The sequence below is a fragment of the Nanorana parkeri genome, unplaced genomic scaffold (genome assembly GCF_000935625.1).
Source record: "Nanorana parkeri isolate BGI_ZX_2015 unplaced genomic scaffold, ASM93562v1 scaffold386, whole genome shotgun sequence".
NCBI classification, from domain to species: domain Eukaryota; kingdom Metazoa; phylum Chordata; class Amphibia; order Anura; family Dicroglossidae; genus Nanorana; species Nanorana parkeri.
In genome coordinates, this window is record NW_017306654.1 from 1,001,294 (window position 1) to 1,017,387 (window position 16,094).

Here is a 16,094-nt window from a genome sequence, read left to right on the forward strand (position 1 = left end):
ATCCCAGCACACTCTTCATGAGGGATGTACACAGGTGCACAATCAGGTGCTGGTCACCACCAAAGCATGGACCCAGGAATGGAGATTTCTTCCCACCCAGAGCTCTAAGAAATCTCCTGGCTCCAGGATCCCAACCTTGATCCAGAAAACCCAGAAAGAACTGAAAAGGCAGTTCTCTCCTGGTACCAGTAATGTCTTCCTGCAGCCACTCAGCCCCTCTGGCTGAGAACCCTGGGTGACTTTGAGGCCACCTAACACCGTGGTATTGCCTCACAATGCCACAATATATATATATATATATATAAGAAATAGAAAAATACAAAATATCTGTTATAAATGGAACAAAAATAATATATATTTTAATCAGATTTTATTTATCATACAATACAAAATAATACAAAAAATAATATTACTTCAGTTATTACTGACATTTGGTGGTATTAAGAAAAAAAAAGCAATACAGATTAGATTTTTGAAAGGTCACATTGGTATTATATACACAATGGGCTGCAGAGGTATAGACAGACCTGTCAGTTCTATAATTTTTTTATTGTTTTCTTTTCCATTTATATCTTGTAATGATCCACATTAAAGAATTTTGAGACAGTTATTTATTGTGTACATATTTCTTAAATGGCTTGATTAAGTGTTGTGGTGTTCGGACTATAGGAAGAACATTATTTTAAAATATGTCATGGAAGAAACCTGGCCATTAAAGCACTACGATTACACATTTTAACACCAGATTTGTAATCACAAACCAACAGAAAGATGTATCAATAAACAAAACCTCATTAAATCCACAGAAACCCGATTCATGGATCACATCAGTACAGAGAATCATAGAATCTATAAAGAGATAGACAATATGAACAGTAGTGATAACAATGACAAAGAAACCAGGTTAATGTGCAATATACTGGAGAAAATTGCATGGTTTAAGAGCCAATCCGATACATAAAACGCTTAATGAGTAATCTGTTCAGAAAATGGACTGAAGAAAATGGACTGAAGAGTCATATCCTTATCGCTAATATTCACTATTAGTAAAGGGAACTATAGTAGCCCCGTAAGTGTTCCTGTAATGACTGCTACTCCACTCAAATCTCCAGTCAATTACTAAGAGGGTCCTGAACATGCAACAAATAAATAGCCAGACACGTGAAGGTGAGTCATTCACGTTATAGACAGAACAAACGCCTCATACTTTACTGTGTTCAACATAGAGCTGGAATCTTGAAATCAGTAACATGCATAGAACATCCAGGCAGAAATAAATGTGATAAAGAAAACTAAAGGTACAACTGTGGAAATGTAAATTGCTTGGAATCAGAACACATGAAACTGCAAAAATCTCAGGCCACTTCATAAAATAGCCAATTGTCTCACTGTAGGACTGGAGGATGATTTGCGTTCCCACTGTGACTTCAGAGCGACCAGCTGCCACTGATACTTGTGCAGTACACGAGTAATTGCTTGTAACGATGGGTCAAGCCACATCTCCAACTCCACACAGGGCAGATTCAAGGCTGAAATAAAGTTATATCAGCCCACCAGAGTTCCCAGGATATGAGTTCTTTCATTTTTGCTTACTGAAAGTAAAAAAGGGTATCCTCACCTATATGAGTGGCCCGCTTCTTTCAGGGCTTTAGTGAGAGGGCGCAGAGCCTGTCATTTATCCAAAGTGGATCTGGATAGATCGAGGAACAGGGACATCTGAGCTCCATCAAAGTACAGTGTGCCCATAGCCTGCCTTCTGCCATGATTTCTTTCTTAATAGAGTAGTAATGGACCCTGCATAAGACATCATATGGACTTGGCAGGTCTGGTCTTCCAAAGCCATGTGTTCTATGAATTCTTTCGATCTCGATGTGGTCTGTGACCGGCTTATTAAGGAGAGTGTTCCAAATACCCAAGACCGTAGATCTTAGGTCATCTGGTCCTGTTGCTTTAGGGATTCTGTGAATGTATATGTTCCACCTGCTCTGCTCTTCTTGATGGCCCAATTGGGTTCACAGTGACTAAATAGAGGAGTCATGTTGTTGGGTCAATTGTTGGAGCTCCTCAAACGCTGAAGTTACGGAAGGAAGGGATGTTTCAAAAACATCCAGCAGTTGATAGAAGGTTTGGAGGCTCTTCTCAGCCCTGCCATCTCCTATTTGTGGATGGATTCAAGCATATGAAACATGGACGCTATCTCCCTCTTGGACGACAGCAAGGCAAAGTACTTGCAGAGAGCAGCAGCTATGTCTGCCTCATTCTGCTCACCATCATTGGCATCTCTTTTTCTGCTTGTGTGCGTGGAGAGCAGAGATTCAAGTGGGAAGGAAGGAGAAAGCCCTGCACCTTTCTTGTCCGGGTCGCATCTTCTTGCCTGCTGTGTGGACAAAGAATTATCCGTCTTAGGGAAACAGACTTCAATGTCCTGTTTTCCCACAGATGAGACCTTGGAATCTTGAGGGAGATCTCTGCTTGCTATTCTGTCCCATTAGGGCTGTGTAGCAGTAGTAAAATGATTGTTCCCCATGTCCTGGCCTCTGGTCGATGTCAGAGTTTTAGAGCACACATCCACGCGCGGTCATCGCAAAGACCCCCCCACCAAAATTCACACATTAATTGAGCAGGATCCATCATTCCATAACACATATACAGTCTACATGATAGGCTTCAGGGATATAGGGATACATTTCCAACATTTTGAATGATTTAGGTCAAGATTTAAATAAAATTAAAGGTTTCCTTATTTTCTATGAAAATAAGATGAAGAATCAGAAACTGTATTAACATTTACAGAGGTACAATGAAATATAGCTGACCTAGAAGTTATTATCGTCACTGCTTGCTAATCAAGTCTGAATTTCATACTCTGACCAAAAGGCCAGATTTGTCCTATTACCTTACTTTGATAGAAATAACAAAAGATAACCGAAATAAAGTCCTGACTATCATAAATACTTTTAAAATGGATCTTCAACAGATCTTCAAAAGAAAAAAAAAGCAGGGCCACGAGGATCGTGTAAAACACTGCAGTAGCCGCAGCTACTACAGTGCTTTATAGCCATCTTGCGGGGCCCTGCTACAGCCGCTCTGCTAAGAAACTTCCCCTCTGCTGTGAAAACTTAACGAGTTGCTTGCTCGGCATAACAGCCATTTGGTCAAACTCCTCTGATTGGCCGAGGAGTGGTGACATTATAGCAATGCCCCTTGTCCAGTCATAGAATGCCTAGTATTCCTTTTTTAATGGAAAATGGTAAAACATTCAAAAGAATTGGTTATCCACCTAAATTGCATGGTAAATTAATAGCAACAAACCACATCAGAACCCTACTGTCAGGTATGTAATGTACATACTTTACAGACATTGTTATTAACATATTAAACTGAGTATTTATATTTTACTGTAACATTTTAGACATCTTACTGCTCTATATCCAGATAAAACTTTTTACTGGTTACCTGTCGCTTTACACTATATCTACGTAATGCACATACAGTATATTGCAATTAAAGGATTTAACAAGATTTTACAATCCTATTTTATTTTTATGCATCATCATAAAAATGACATCTTTACTAACTGAAACAGCTCTGATAGACATGTTTTTGTTTTTTAAAGTTATTCCGCAAATCACATGAGGAATCGCATATGTAGATATCCATCTCGGTGACTGATATATTTATTATTACCTTGGATATATAGAATAGCAATTAAAGTCACTTGCCAAACAAGCAAATACTGTATATAACATGAGAAATGTGTCGTTGTAACATGCAGATTCTGTTTACTTTTGTTCAATGGCTCGTCAGATGGGGCGGCATGACCTTTTAGTAGGGAAGTATGACAAATCTATTTAAAAAGATCTTTTTAAAACTACTGATTTATTTAATGTGTTAGCATTATTAAAAAACGGCACACCACAGCGCTTACCTGACCCCAACTCAAATGTTCTCAAACATTAATCATGGGAAGGCTGCTGTCCTCAAGGCCACTGGGAAGTTTTCTCGCAAGACATGTAAAACAAACAAATAGAAATTTTTCTTGGTCAACTAATGGCAACTGCTCCACAAAGATTTTTCAGAAATTAAGTTAAATTCTTTTTTAACATGTTCCCACTGGGGAAGATCATTTAAATAATACCAGATGATACTGCAATGAAGGTCCTTGTTCATGCACTTTTCCTACAGTGCCACACTTTCATAAGTGCTCGCAATGGAGACTATGAATGGTTGGGCTAACACACATTGCACAGGAATGTTCTACCTTTGCCACATCCCGAATCCCAAAATCAACCACTGTTACAATTCACAAAATTATGTGTAGCTGCTACGGAAGTATTTTTTATATAGACAGGAAGTGGTAGAAGGTGGCAGGAGGAAGCCAACATCACTAAGATACAAAAAGGTTGAAAAAAAGGTGAACATTTTATTTGATCTAAAAACAAAATGGCCATTGTTATAAAGCACAGCACTAAATGTCATCTATATAGGTCACCCTATATTCCTTCACTATGTTAGAGTGAGTCTACCTGGCAAAATACAATGGTAGAACTAATCTCATATATGTTTGGGGAATCTTACACCAAATTGTTAAGTACCCAGCTGCAGTTCATACAATCAAAGTGGTTTACAATGCTGCTTTAAAGTCGGTACCACTGTAAGTCTCTGATGGCTGCCATAGGGTAGTCAGACTCCCCAACACACACAAAATGTGACTTGATATTTCATGACTGTACCAGAGACTTGTTTGTGCTAATCCCCACCATCTGTTTAATAAACTTAACCTTATATACTCTAAGGCAGGGGTGCCCAAATTTTTTTGTGTTAAGATCTACTTTTCAAATGACGAGCTACATGAGATCTACCAACAGCTCTCTTGGCTGTCTCTCCTTGCTGTATCTCCTCTCTCTCGCCTGGCTGTTTCTCTTCGCTCTATTGGCTGTCTCTCTTTGGCTCAGCAGACTCAGGGTATTAGGTAATCATGTGTGCACAGCTAAATATACCAAAATGGAATAAAGGGGCCGCCATTCACACCCTTCGTGATCTACCAGCATCAGATTTGAGAGCTACTGGTAGATCACGATCTACCTAATGGGCATCCCTGCTCTAAGGGGTCTATTCACAAAGCTGCCGAAGGATCTGGCCAAATGAGATTTCACTAATATGCCTGGGTTCCGGGTGCAGGCGATCGCACTGTGGGCGAGGGGCCTGCCTGTGGTGCCTGGCTGCGGTGCCATTAACTTCAATGGACCGCCACGCCCCCTCCCGCCCCTGAATGCAAGTGTTTTTTCATTGGTAGATCTCATTGAGCTCATCATTTGAAAAGTAGATCTCCAGACGAAAAATTGTGGGCGCCCTGCTGTAGATAGTTGACAAGTGTAACAACTCTTGAAAGTTCATACATTGCTTGCAGAAGGAGGCTGCTAAGGTAACATGGCTGAAGTAACAATAGTCCTAAAGTAGAATTACCACAATACCTGTATTAGCATTTAAATCAGTTCCCATGTTCCAGTGGAGTCTCTTGTATCTTATGCCCAGCTGTATACAGGGTTTTGACTTCTCTTCAAGTTAAGATTCAGCTTTTCCTACTCTCTGTACAAGGTCAAACCCACATCAATCAACCCTAAAATTTAAGAGCCTCTACAGCCAACTGAGCTTTGGGTATTTGACAATTTAATGACAGGAATTCAGAATAAGTGCCTGTAAGCATACTCTTGACTTGGCTAGAAGTTGAGGCCCTGAGTTTATCCTTGGTTTGTGATCAAAGGTGATTTACAGGGATAGATTAAAGACCAATACAAAACACAAAAAATCCCCAGCTTCACCTGCCAGCTAGCCTGCAACCAAACAAATTGCCCTGTCAACAGTATGCGTTAAAATCAGAGGTTTTAGTTGCACAAACTTTTAGCCAAAAATATGTAGAAGCCACATCGCCGCGCCAAGGCACCTCTGCAAGGTGTGGTCCTAACTCTATGTATAGATTAAAGACCAACTCAGATACCTGTAGACACCACAAGACGTAGCACTTCAGTACTCTTGCTACCTTAGGCACTTTTTAGACTGGTTTGTCTTACGTGTCTTGCATGTTTAAGGCCTACCCTTAGTGTTTCAAAAATATTACAGTTTTGGGACTTTGAAGGCCACTTCAAAACCCTAACCATCCATTATGTTAAAGTACGTTGTAATTCATAGTCACTTTTGAGGTGTTTTAGCTTCTTTTTCTTCATTCAGTGTAAGTATAATATATCCATCAGATGACTGACAGTTGATAGCTGTTTTTTTTTCCTCAAATGCATTGTTAAAAAAATAAGTGACCAAAGAGTTCAGTATCGTTTCATAAATCCACAGTGATTAGTTCATAAATGCCTCTCACTTAGAGTAGATCTAAACACTAGCCAGACAATATTTAATTTGTTACAGCACTGTGTTTCAACATCAGTTGCCATTGTTTTAAAATAAAATTCAATTTTCATTTTTCTCTCATTCTTTTTTTTTTGCACTACACTGCTATTGATCTCCTCCAGCCTCTTTCATATCAGGGTCAGCTTCCTGATAGTGAGTACAGTGCACAGTTGTAAAACATGTGTCATCACAATCACTTGAACTCTCCACCACAAGTGCATGTGAGAGCATGACAACACAGAAGCACAATTAGTAATAGTTGTCACCCATAACAGGAAGTGCCTTCAGTTACAGGATCATCGGATTTTAATGGGTCCATTTATAAATTATGAATAGGTCAATTTATAATGTTCCTCACACAACTTTCACCCAGGATTTTACACATTTTCCCAACTGCACCTAATTACAAAAATGTATAAAAACATTAATAAATATGTCCCTAGGTGTTGGGTTGCATATTTTAGAAGTTGAATGATGAGATTGTAAGTAACATCTCTTACTGATGACCCCAGGCAGTTATTATTTGTGCAAAAAATCTTGCACAGTAGACCATTTATCCATTGGCAGGCAAACTCTACAGGTCCTTTGAAGTGATATGAGGGTTTTGCTTTCCACAGTTTTCTAAAAATACAAATCCTCCCCAGATTAATCCCCAGGTTGCAACAATGAAGTTGGATGATCTGGATGACATTTGTATTCACTGTGCAAGCATTAACACAATGACATCCCAATGTTTAGCAATTACAAACCTGTGAAAAAGTCACTGTAATGCTAATTTGTGCTGCCGTCAACCCAACCTAACCTTATCTTAATGCTAACAATTTATGGAAACAGTTTTTTCCCCCATGTGTGCTACAAAATGAATGGCTTATCTGTCCCCAAAAAAAGATATATAATACATTTGGGTAGACTACAAAACCTAAAAGATATACAGAGTTATTCACTACAAGGTGAAGAGTTTGGAGAAGGCAGGAGAGGTGAACAATCTAGGACAAAATAGCTGATTTGGAAACATTCTCCAATTCAGCTCACTTTCCAGTTCAGATATGTTGTCCTAGATTGTTCACTTCTCCTGCCTTCTCCACACTCTTGACCCTTTTGTGAATAAACCTATTAATGTGTGGAATGAAACAAAAAACACTCTGAGACTCAATTTAAGGAGAAAAGGGCCTGAAGACTCTCGTGGGTAACAATAATTTACATTACAATCATACAAGTTGTTTAAACCCTGTAATTCTACATTAAGTATACACCCATAGACACAAAGGTAAAAGTCAAAACTGCAACCTCGCTGTACTTGTTTGTTCTTAGCGTACTTGACATCTGATATCATAACCTAATTACTACACACCCAGGTTTACCTTCCTACACAGCAGTGACAGAGTTCCTTTATTCATCAGAGATGCTACAGAAACACCCCCATTTGATTGTAATTTTTTCTTAGTTTCCTTCAAAGATTACTTTGTATTATGACTCAAGTGTGATGGATTTGTTAAAAGAAGTCACAAGATTTTTTATTTAAGAATGAAGTTCTCTATCAACAATGTCCAGATAACCAAATAACATGTCATGTTAAATGAGCTAGTAAAGGAATTTGACTAATTGTACAACAAGTGTGTGACATGACACTGCACATATGCAGCATTAAACGCACAGATTAAATAGTTTGGATTCATATAACTGATGTGGTATACATTAGAGCATAAACTGGATTAAAGGCTTTTACCTTAAAACGAGCCCGTCAGCCATTTTGCAGTAAAGGTCTTGCTTAGTAGCAGGTGCCAAAATCTGCCTGATTTTACACTTATCATGATTATAACATGTGTTTGTGCGCACCTGTGATACTGGATTGAGTTTCTTACAAAGGACTTGACTTTCCTGACTTTTGAATTTGCCCTCCTGCAACTCTCCTATACCATGACATTTCCTCATTGGTCAATAAGGATACATTAATTGGATAGGGAGATTTTGGATTAATGCAGCTTAGCCTTGGAGTTAAGGAAGTCAAGGTCCTAGTAACAATTTGATTCAGTTTCAGACGGGCTATTATCATGTTTTTGTAGCTAATAAAGTTAATATCAAACACCTTGGGGTTGATTTACTAAAAGCAAATAGGCTGTTCAATTGGCAAGGGAATTTGCACTTTGCAAGGAACGTTTTCCCTGGGTTTAGTGAATGAGGTAAATCACTGCTGACTTCTATCATCCAATCAAGAACAAGCATTAATACTGTTTTCTTTTTAAATTTTCCTTGCTCCTGATTGGGTATTCGTTGCAAAGTGAAATATCACCTCATTTACCAAGCTAAGGGAAACTTCCTGTGCAAATTCCTTCACAAAGTGAACAACCTATTTGACTTCAGTAAATCAACTCCCTTGTGTTGATTGTGTAGCCCTTGCTTAGTTGCTATCCTCGTAAGAGAAAAGTTCGGTTGCAAAAACACAACAAAACTGAGCCTGTACCAGAGAGACTTTGGCTGTAACACAGACTTAGTTCAGCTGCTGCTGGGAACTGAGAGACAATGTAAATTTCTGCTGCACTGAACTACAGTCCCCAAGTGGCTTAAGTGACGGAGAGGAGAACTGTGAGCTCAGTTTTGGTTTTGGTTTATCTGTAGGTGCAGGGAGATCTGCACTCACTCCCCCAGCTGCTGCACACATGTAAAGACTCTGCTAGTTCACTGCTAACAATAGAGCCACAGACTTTACTGCAACTGCTGCTGGGAGCAAGAGCAACCATGACCACCATCAGCGAGCTGAGAGCGGACACACGGAGATCTTTTGGACCGCGGCTACGTGTTACATAATTCCTACAGGGCCCCTATCAGAAAGGGGGTTTGTCAGCTGGTGTCGAACTACCTCAAAATAAGGGCATTGGATGCCCTTCTGTATCCTGCCCCTGTGTGAATATGGATCACTCATTTAAAATGGCTGACAAGTTTGCTTTAAATATTTTATTTAAAAAATGATGCAGTTAGTGCAGTCCTGAGAGCAGCGGCCAGGGGGACTATTTGGCTTGGAGGAAGAAGGTGGCACGTTCGGCGGTATAAGCCCTTTGTTATTGACTTTTTTCTTTGCAGGAGCTTCTCAGTACCAGATATTTGATCCTATGTAATCATTCTTCATTTGGGGATATTCCTATGGCTAATACCCATCATGCTGTTGGGTCAGTTTGCAGTGAGGTTGTTCGTCCAAGGCAGAGGTATACCCTCATGCACAGATCCTGAGGCCTACCATTCTTCCTGTTAATTTTAATGTTGCTTCTATGTTGAATAACTCCAACTTTTATTCTTATAATTTTGGGAGAGGTCTTACGAGGGTATGTATCAATAGGAGCATTTGCTCTGTTCATTATTGCAACATGAAGCATATTTTCTATTTTGGGGGGATGCTTTGATATAGAAATTAGTGTTATATATTGTAATCAAATAACGTTACAGTTTTAACATAACACACGTTTGGCTGTGTCACCGGCACCTTAAAAACCCTGCTACATAATTGTATTACTTTGTGAATTAAATATTTTTTATAAATTACTGACATTTTTCTTTATTACTTTGTAGAAACCTCTGTTATTGAATTCCTGCTCATTGCTTTCTGTACAAGTTGCTACTTTGGTCCTCAGCTATTAAAGTTCATTTCAAAAGAATTGTCTCTTTTGTCCTATAGGAATTAGATTACAATCTACAAAAGAATGTCAACTAGAGAATAAAAAAAATAACCTATTGGCTAAAATGGAACACTAGACATTGCTGAATCAACATATTTTGTAATTAAGGTTGTCATCATCTTTTTTTACTAAGGTTAAGTGACATGAACATTCACATTGTTTAAGGAACATACCTAGTTATTAAATAAACCAACCCCATTGTGTGTATCTGTTTTTAGATGTTTGCTGTCTATATGTTAAGTAGACATTGACACCAAAATGCTATGAAAGAGTTATTTTTATAGCTACTAATGCACTCCTGCCTTTCATGTTCTACAAGGTGGTATCAGTTGTCTTTTTTTTTCCCTAAGCATAAGCTTGAGATTAATTTAGGTAATTTGTAGCTTTTCAACACACAGCATCACCCCACCTGGTTTACTTTAAGTCTGTATTTTAATTTGCCTCAAAAGGCAAGATAATTATTGTTTGAACATAATTAAAACAATCTCAAAATCCATTTTCACTGATCATTATCCAGGCTTTGGCTTACCTGTTTTCCCTGCCCTGCTTCTTGATTTATGCGCTCTATAATTAAAAAAACATTCCAACTTGTACTAGTTCTAATATTAGTACCTACTACAAGTAGTACTGTTTTCTTTGTAATGATTTTATATGTTTATTATACAGTAGTTCAGAAATAAACCGGAATTAAGGGGCATTTAAATGGTCTTTTTTTTTTACTTTTTCGAAAACAAGGAATTACCGTAGCTTTTATCTTAAACCTTTATTCTGTAGCTATGTACCGATATATAACATTGACTATTGTCCTAACAAATTAGTTTATATACGTCTTTTGACACATGCTGTTTTAAAAAGGCAGATTACCCCCTGAGTACATGGTTGCTGCTGTTCTCTTGGACATGCCATATGACTATTGAGCACAATGATCAACTAAGCACTAGCAAACCAAAAAGCACAGAATTAAATTGACCAGGTCACTTTAACAAAAAAGCTGGTAGAAATTATGGGTACCTATAAGTATTATGCCTTCATCAGTTTTCAGTGCCCCTGCTTTGTCCTAATGCTCTGCATTTCAGTGGCCATTTTTAGGATATAAAAATGTGATAAATATAGTCTGATGCGTTTTTGACTGGATATTGTTGGTTCTTAGTGCTATGCGTACATTTACATTTAAAGGGTATAGAATATCACACCCCAATCTATTATCAATGCACTGATGTCACTATACAAATATAAGGTGTCAAGGTGTCCCCACTGTTCTAGTGACAACTCAAAATGTTTGACTTTCCCTATTACACTTTTAGTCCTGGAGACAGAAGTTAGCAGCAGTGGCACAACAGTAGCCACAGCAGGCCATATTTGGCTGATATGGGGCCAGGAGGTGAATCAGGGCCCATTGATGAGGCTGTTGAAGCTATTTAAACATTAAAAATCTGTGTTTATGTGAAGAGATCTCAAATGCAGTACTGTTTAAAGTGACACTAAACTAATTCAAGTACCTTAACTATTAACAAAAATGTCTTATTTCTGAAATCTTATCTTAATTGAAAAATGTATTTGTGTATCACTCAGCTATAAATCCTAAAATCATCTCTGAATTGGTACTGACACCCTCCTTCCTTCTGGAGGGTGACTACTTTTCTTCCCCATGGTCCCTGTGTGTGTTGTAAAGTAGTCACGGCTCCAAGCTCACTCCCGTGATGGATTATGGCTAGACAACACACACGATTGGGCCACCAATATAGAGGGGTACAACCTGTTCAGGAGGGACAGAGGATTATAATCTCAATACAAATTAGTAATGTAAACCAGAGATTATAGTCCATCACGCGCGCAAGCTTGGAGCCACCAAGATACTTGGAGCCACTTTCAGTATGAATTCAGAGATGATTTGAGGATCTACAGCCAAGTGATACACAAATAAGATACATTTTTGTTAATAGTTAAGGTACCTGAATTATTTTTTAAGATTTAACTCCTAAGTTTAGTGTCCCTTTAAAGTAGAACTAAATCCAAAACGTTTTTACGTTTTGGATAGAGTAAGTGATGGTATAATGTCTTTCAGCTTTGTTTATTGCCATTTGTGTCCCATAGGGGAGATTTCCCTTCCTGGGTGATAGACACACCAGAAAGTGAGAGGAAATCCCTCCAAAGAGAGAGAAATCCATGGTGGTCAGCAGGGTCATCAGAACTAGTATCCTTATTGGACAATTTCCCATTGATTTCTGTTCTGATCTGACCTAAATTTTTCTGCCCAAAAATTTGGGATTTTCTTTCAGTGATAACCATCACCAGCATGACTAGACAGGGTGAGTCTCCCTAATGGGGACACAGACAGCTATTAAACCCTGACAGGTGTTCTAATCCCTCACCACCCTCTCCAAAACTAAAAAAAGTTTTGGCTTCAATTCCAATTAAATAAGGATTGCAGAGGTTGCTATGACTATTCAGAATAATAATCACTAGCTACAGATCCCTCTTTGTAGCCTGTGTAGTAAGGAGAATTTGTTTAGCTATCTAGGTAGTGTAGATTTATTGCTCTCAAAGCCAGAGCCATAGCTAGCTCCTTTTTGCCTGAAGCAAGAACAGAAAATTGTTTTCCCTCCGAGGTTATTTTGAGGAAAGTAAATAATTAACAAGAAAATTAATAATAATAATGTCCTGTCAGTCATGGAGCACAGCACACACCATTATCACTCCCTACCTGGTCCTGTCATCACGGATACATTACCTGCCTCTTTTCTTCCCACATAGATGCGGCTCCTGCTGGCTGCCATCCCCAGCTGATCTTTGCCATGCACTGAGGTCAGCACACCTCGCACCTGTCTGGCTTTGTCACACAATGACTAGCATGATATTTCCTGTCACCTGCCCTTCTGACCATGAAGGGTCCCCCCCATCTCACCTGTTACCGGTGCCTGGCAACAAACACAAAGATATTTTATTATGCTATTATGCTATATCATGGGGATGCTCAATCATGGGTAGAACACACAGTCACAGACAGTATAGAGGCAGAGTCTGCTTCCATACTGTCTGTGTGTTCTACCCATGATTGAGCATCCCCCAACCCCTCCACCTCTAATAGACTCTCTTTGTGTTTGTGTATGACCCTCCACTGATATATCCCAATATCAGTGGGGGGGTCATACACAGACACAAAGGCAGTCTATCAGAGGTGGAGGGGTTGGGGGATGCTCAATCATGGGTAGAACACAGAGACAGTAGGGAGGCAGCCAGACACATATACAGAAGGGATGGAGAAGGGGAGGGAAATGAGGATGACACAGTTGATACTGTCACTATGGTAGTCTGTCACTACCTGGTCCTGCAGGCTGCAGCTCTAAGTCCTCCGGTTCTTGGTCCGGGCTGTCCCTCTATTGTCCAGACTCCAGCCGATTCCCACCGGCGCCATACCTCTCTCCAGTGGAAAAAACAGAGGGAGTGGGCCAATTAACTAGTGTAAGAGGTCCAAGGGTTAGCTAAAGATCGGGACAGACCAATTGTATTGATTTCAAAAATGTATTCATTATAAAAGTAGAAAAAGAACACAGCCAACATCTTGCAGACAATTCATTAAAAACAATGTGACAGAAGTGTGAAAACCGCATCAACACTGACTGTATTAAAAAAATCAATTTGTTAACTCGCATTATTCATAGCTCATTCGATTATATAGTGGGGACTACTATACCCCACTATATAATCGAATGAGCTATGAATAATGCGAGTTAACAAATTTATTTCCTTTCGTTTTCCTGCCGAGTTGCCAAATTGATGAGAGGGTTAATCCTGCCTGAGAATACACCATATACTTGAATTAGAAGCTGATTTTCTGATCGAGATATTGATGTGTCTGAATACACTCTGAGGGTATTTGTATCCTACTGAATGATTTTTTTGATACAGTCAGTGTTGATGCGGTTTGCACACTTCTGTCACATTGTGTTTAATTAATTGTCTGCAAGATGTTGGCTGTGTTCTTTTTCTACTTTTATAATAAATACATTTTTGAAATTAATACAATTGGTCTGTCCTGATCTTTAGCTAACACTTGGACCTCTTACACTAGTTAATTGGCCCACTCCCTCTGTTTTTTCCAGTAGTTTACTGGTTACGGATCAGGTTGACAGACCAAAATCAAGGGTGATTAATTCTGAGCATCAGATCTCCAGGAGTGAAACAACCATTTCTATATGACCTCTCTCCAGTGGCCACACACTGCCTGAACCTCTGAGGTCCAACACCTCTAGTCGGTATCCCAACCTGCACTTGCCTTGCTGTACTGCCTGCTGGGAAATTAAGTTCTCTGGCCGGCGCCCGCATCATCTTCACAGTGTAGCGATGCTGTATCTGCACTCCGCTGAGTCAGCTCCTCCAAATCCCACACCGCGGGCAGCGTGAGAGAGCTGCAGGAGTGCGTGCCCTCTTATTCCTCTCTGGGCCCCCCAACACCAGGTCCAGCCCTGGCTGCCTGCGCTCCCTCGCAGCTGCGCCCGAGGCGAGTGCCTCACTTGCCTCACCCTTCCTATAGCCCTGCTCAGAGCTCCTGGTCATCTCAGCCAGCACTGAAATTAACCCTGCATGCCTAAGGCATAATCCTCAAGTTACAAAAATCTCCTCAACTAAAACTGACAGTTGAAAGCTGAATTCTAGGAAAAAAATGTTTTCCTTGTGCTCTGTAAAAACAAGTTACCTCTAATGATGGCAAAGGTTTGGATGGCTGTTTCACATGGATGGAGGAATCTATCAATAAATAAGGCTGGCACTACTCTTCCGTATGTTTTTATTGTATTAAATGTGGAGATTTGTAGACTAGCCACCAGAAGTTGACTAGATTACCCATTACAACCAACCATTATTAATCCAACTGCTAAGATAAGATAGCAGCCACGCAGGGAGTGCTTGGTTTTCAATCAGCCGGATGGCACATGGTCGTTGATTTACTAAAGGAATATAGGATGTTCATTTTGCAAATTGAATTTTCACTTAGCTTAGCAAATGAGGAGAAGCTATATGAGCTGTATGAGAAAAATCCTATTCTTGCACATGATTGGGTTCCTCTGCGAGGTTGATTTACCTCAATCACCGAACTAGATTAATGGAATTAAGTGAAAATTCACTTTGCAAAGTGAGCAGTCTCTACAACTTCAGCAAATCATCCACACTGACTTGCATTGTATTGTAAAAGGGAGCAGTAAAGCACAAATGCAAAGCAGGAAGCAGAACCTGTGTATGTAATGTGCAAATGTGGCTGCCCCCCAGTACATACAGTGTATATGAATAGCCTGTACAAAGATAACAATGGTTTTAATAACACACATTAGGGAAATGGTTGATATCAATCAAATTATTTCTACATTACATGTATATAAAAAAAAAAATTGAAAACACTTTACATTTAATTAAAGTACACCTGTCAGGTGAGAATTATGTAGGCTACTATTGTTGACTTCCCCTGGTTTTATTCTGATGCTTTCGCTTCAATGCTTTCTGATACACTAACCTGGAACAAGTATGGAAATAGGGAATTATGACACTTTTAATAACTATACTCATTTCTTGTTTGTTTGTTTGCTTGTTTCCAGCCTGTTACCCAGAAGTACTGATGGACAGTGTATTTTCAGGAGAGGCCAGCAATGGCAGCTGCTGTACTTTACTCATGACAGGTGCATCCAGCAGTTACATCAGCAGCTGGAGCAAGTTTTTGTTTAACCTTTTTGTATTATTATATATATCTTAGAGCACAGGACAAAGAAATACAAACAATGTGCATAAGAATCCATATTTCCCTGGTATTATTATAGATAAAAAATCTGATGCCATACATTCACCACTGTAGCTGCACTAATTTATGTTTTAAGTATATCAATTTTAAAATAAGGATCAATTTACATCACATGCAATGTAATTTCATGTACAGTATGTTGTATTAATTTATGTATGTGTTGACAGCTCTATGTATTGGTTTACGTACTTATAGTTATTGTCATTGCTTTTTTAATAAACATGACTTCCACTAGTTGG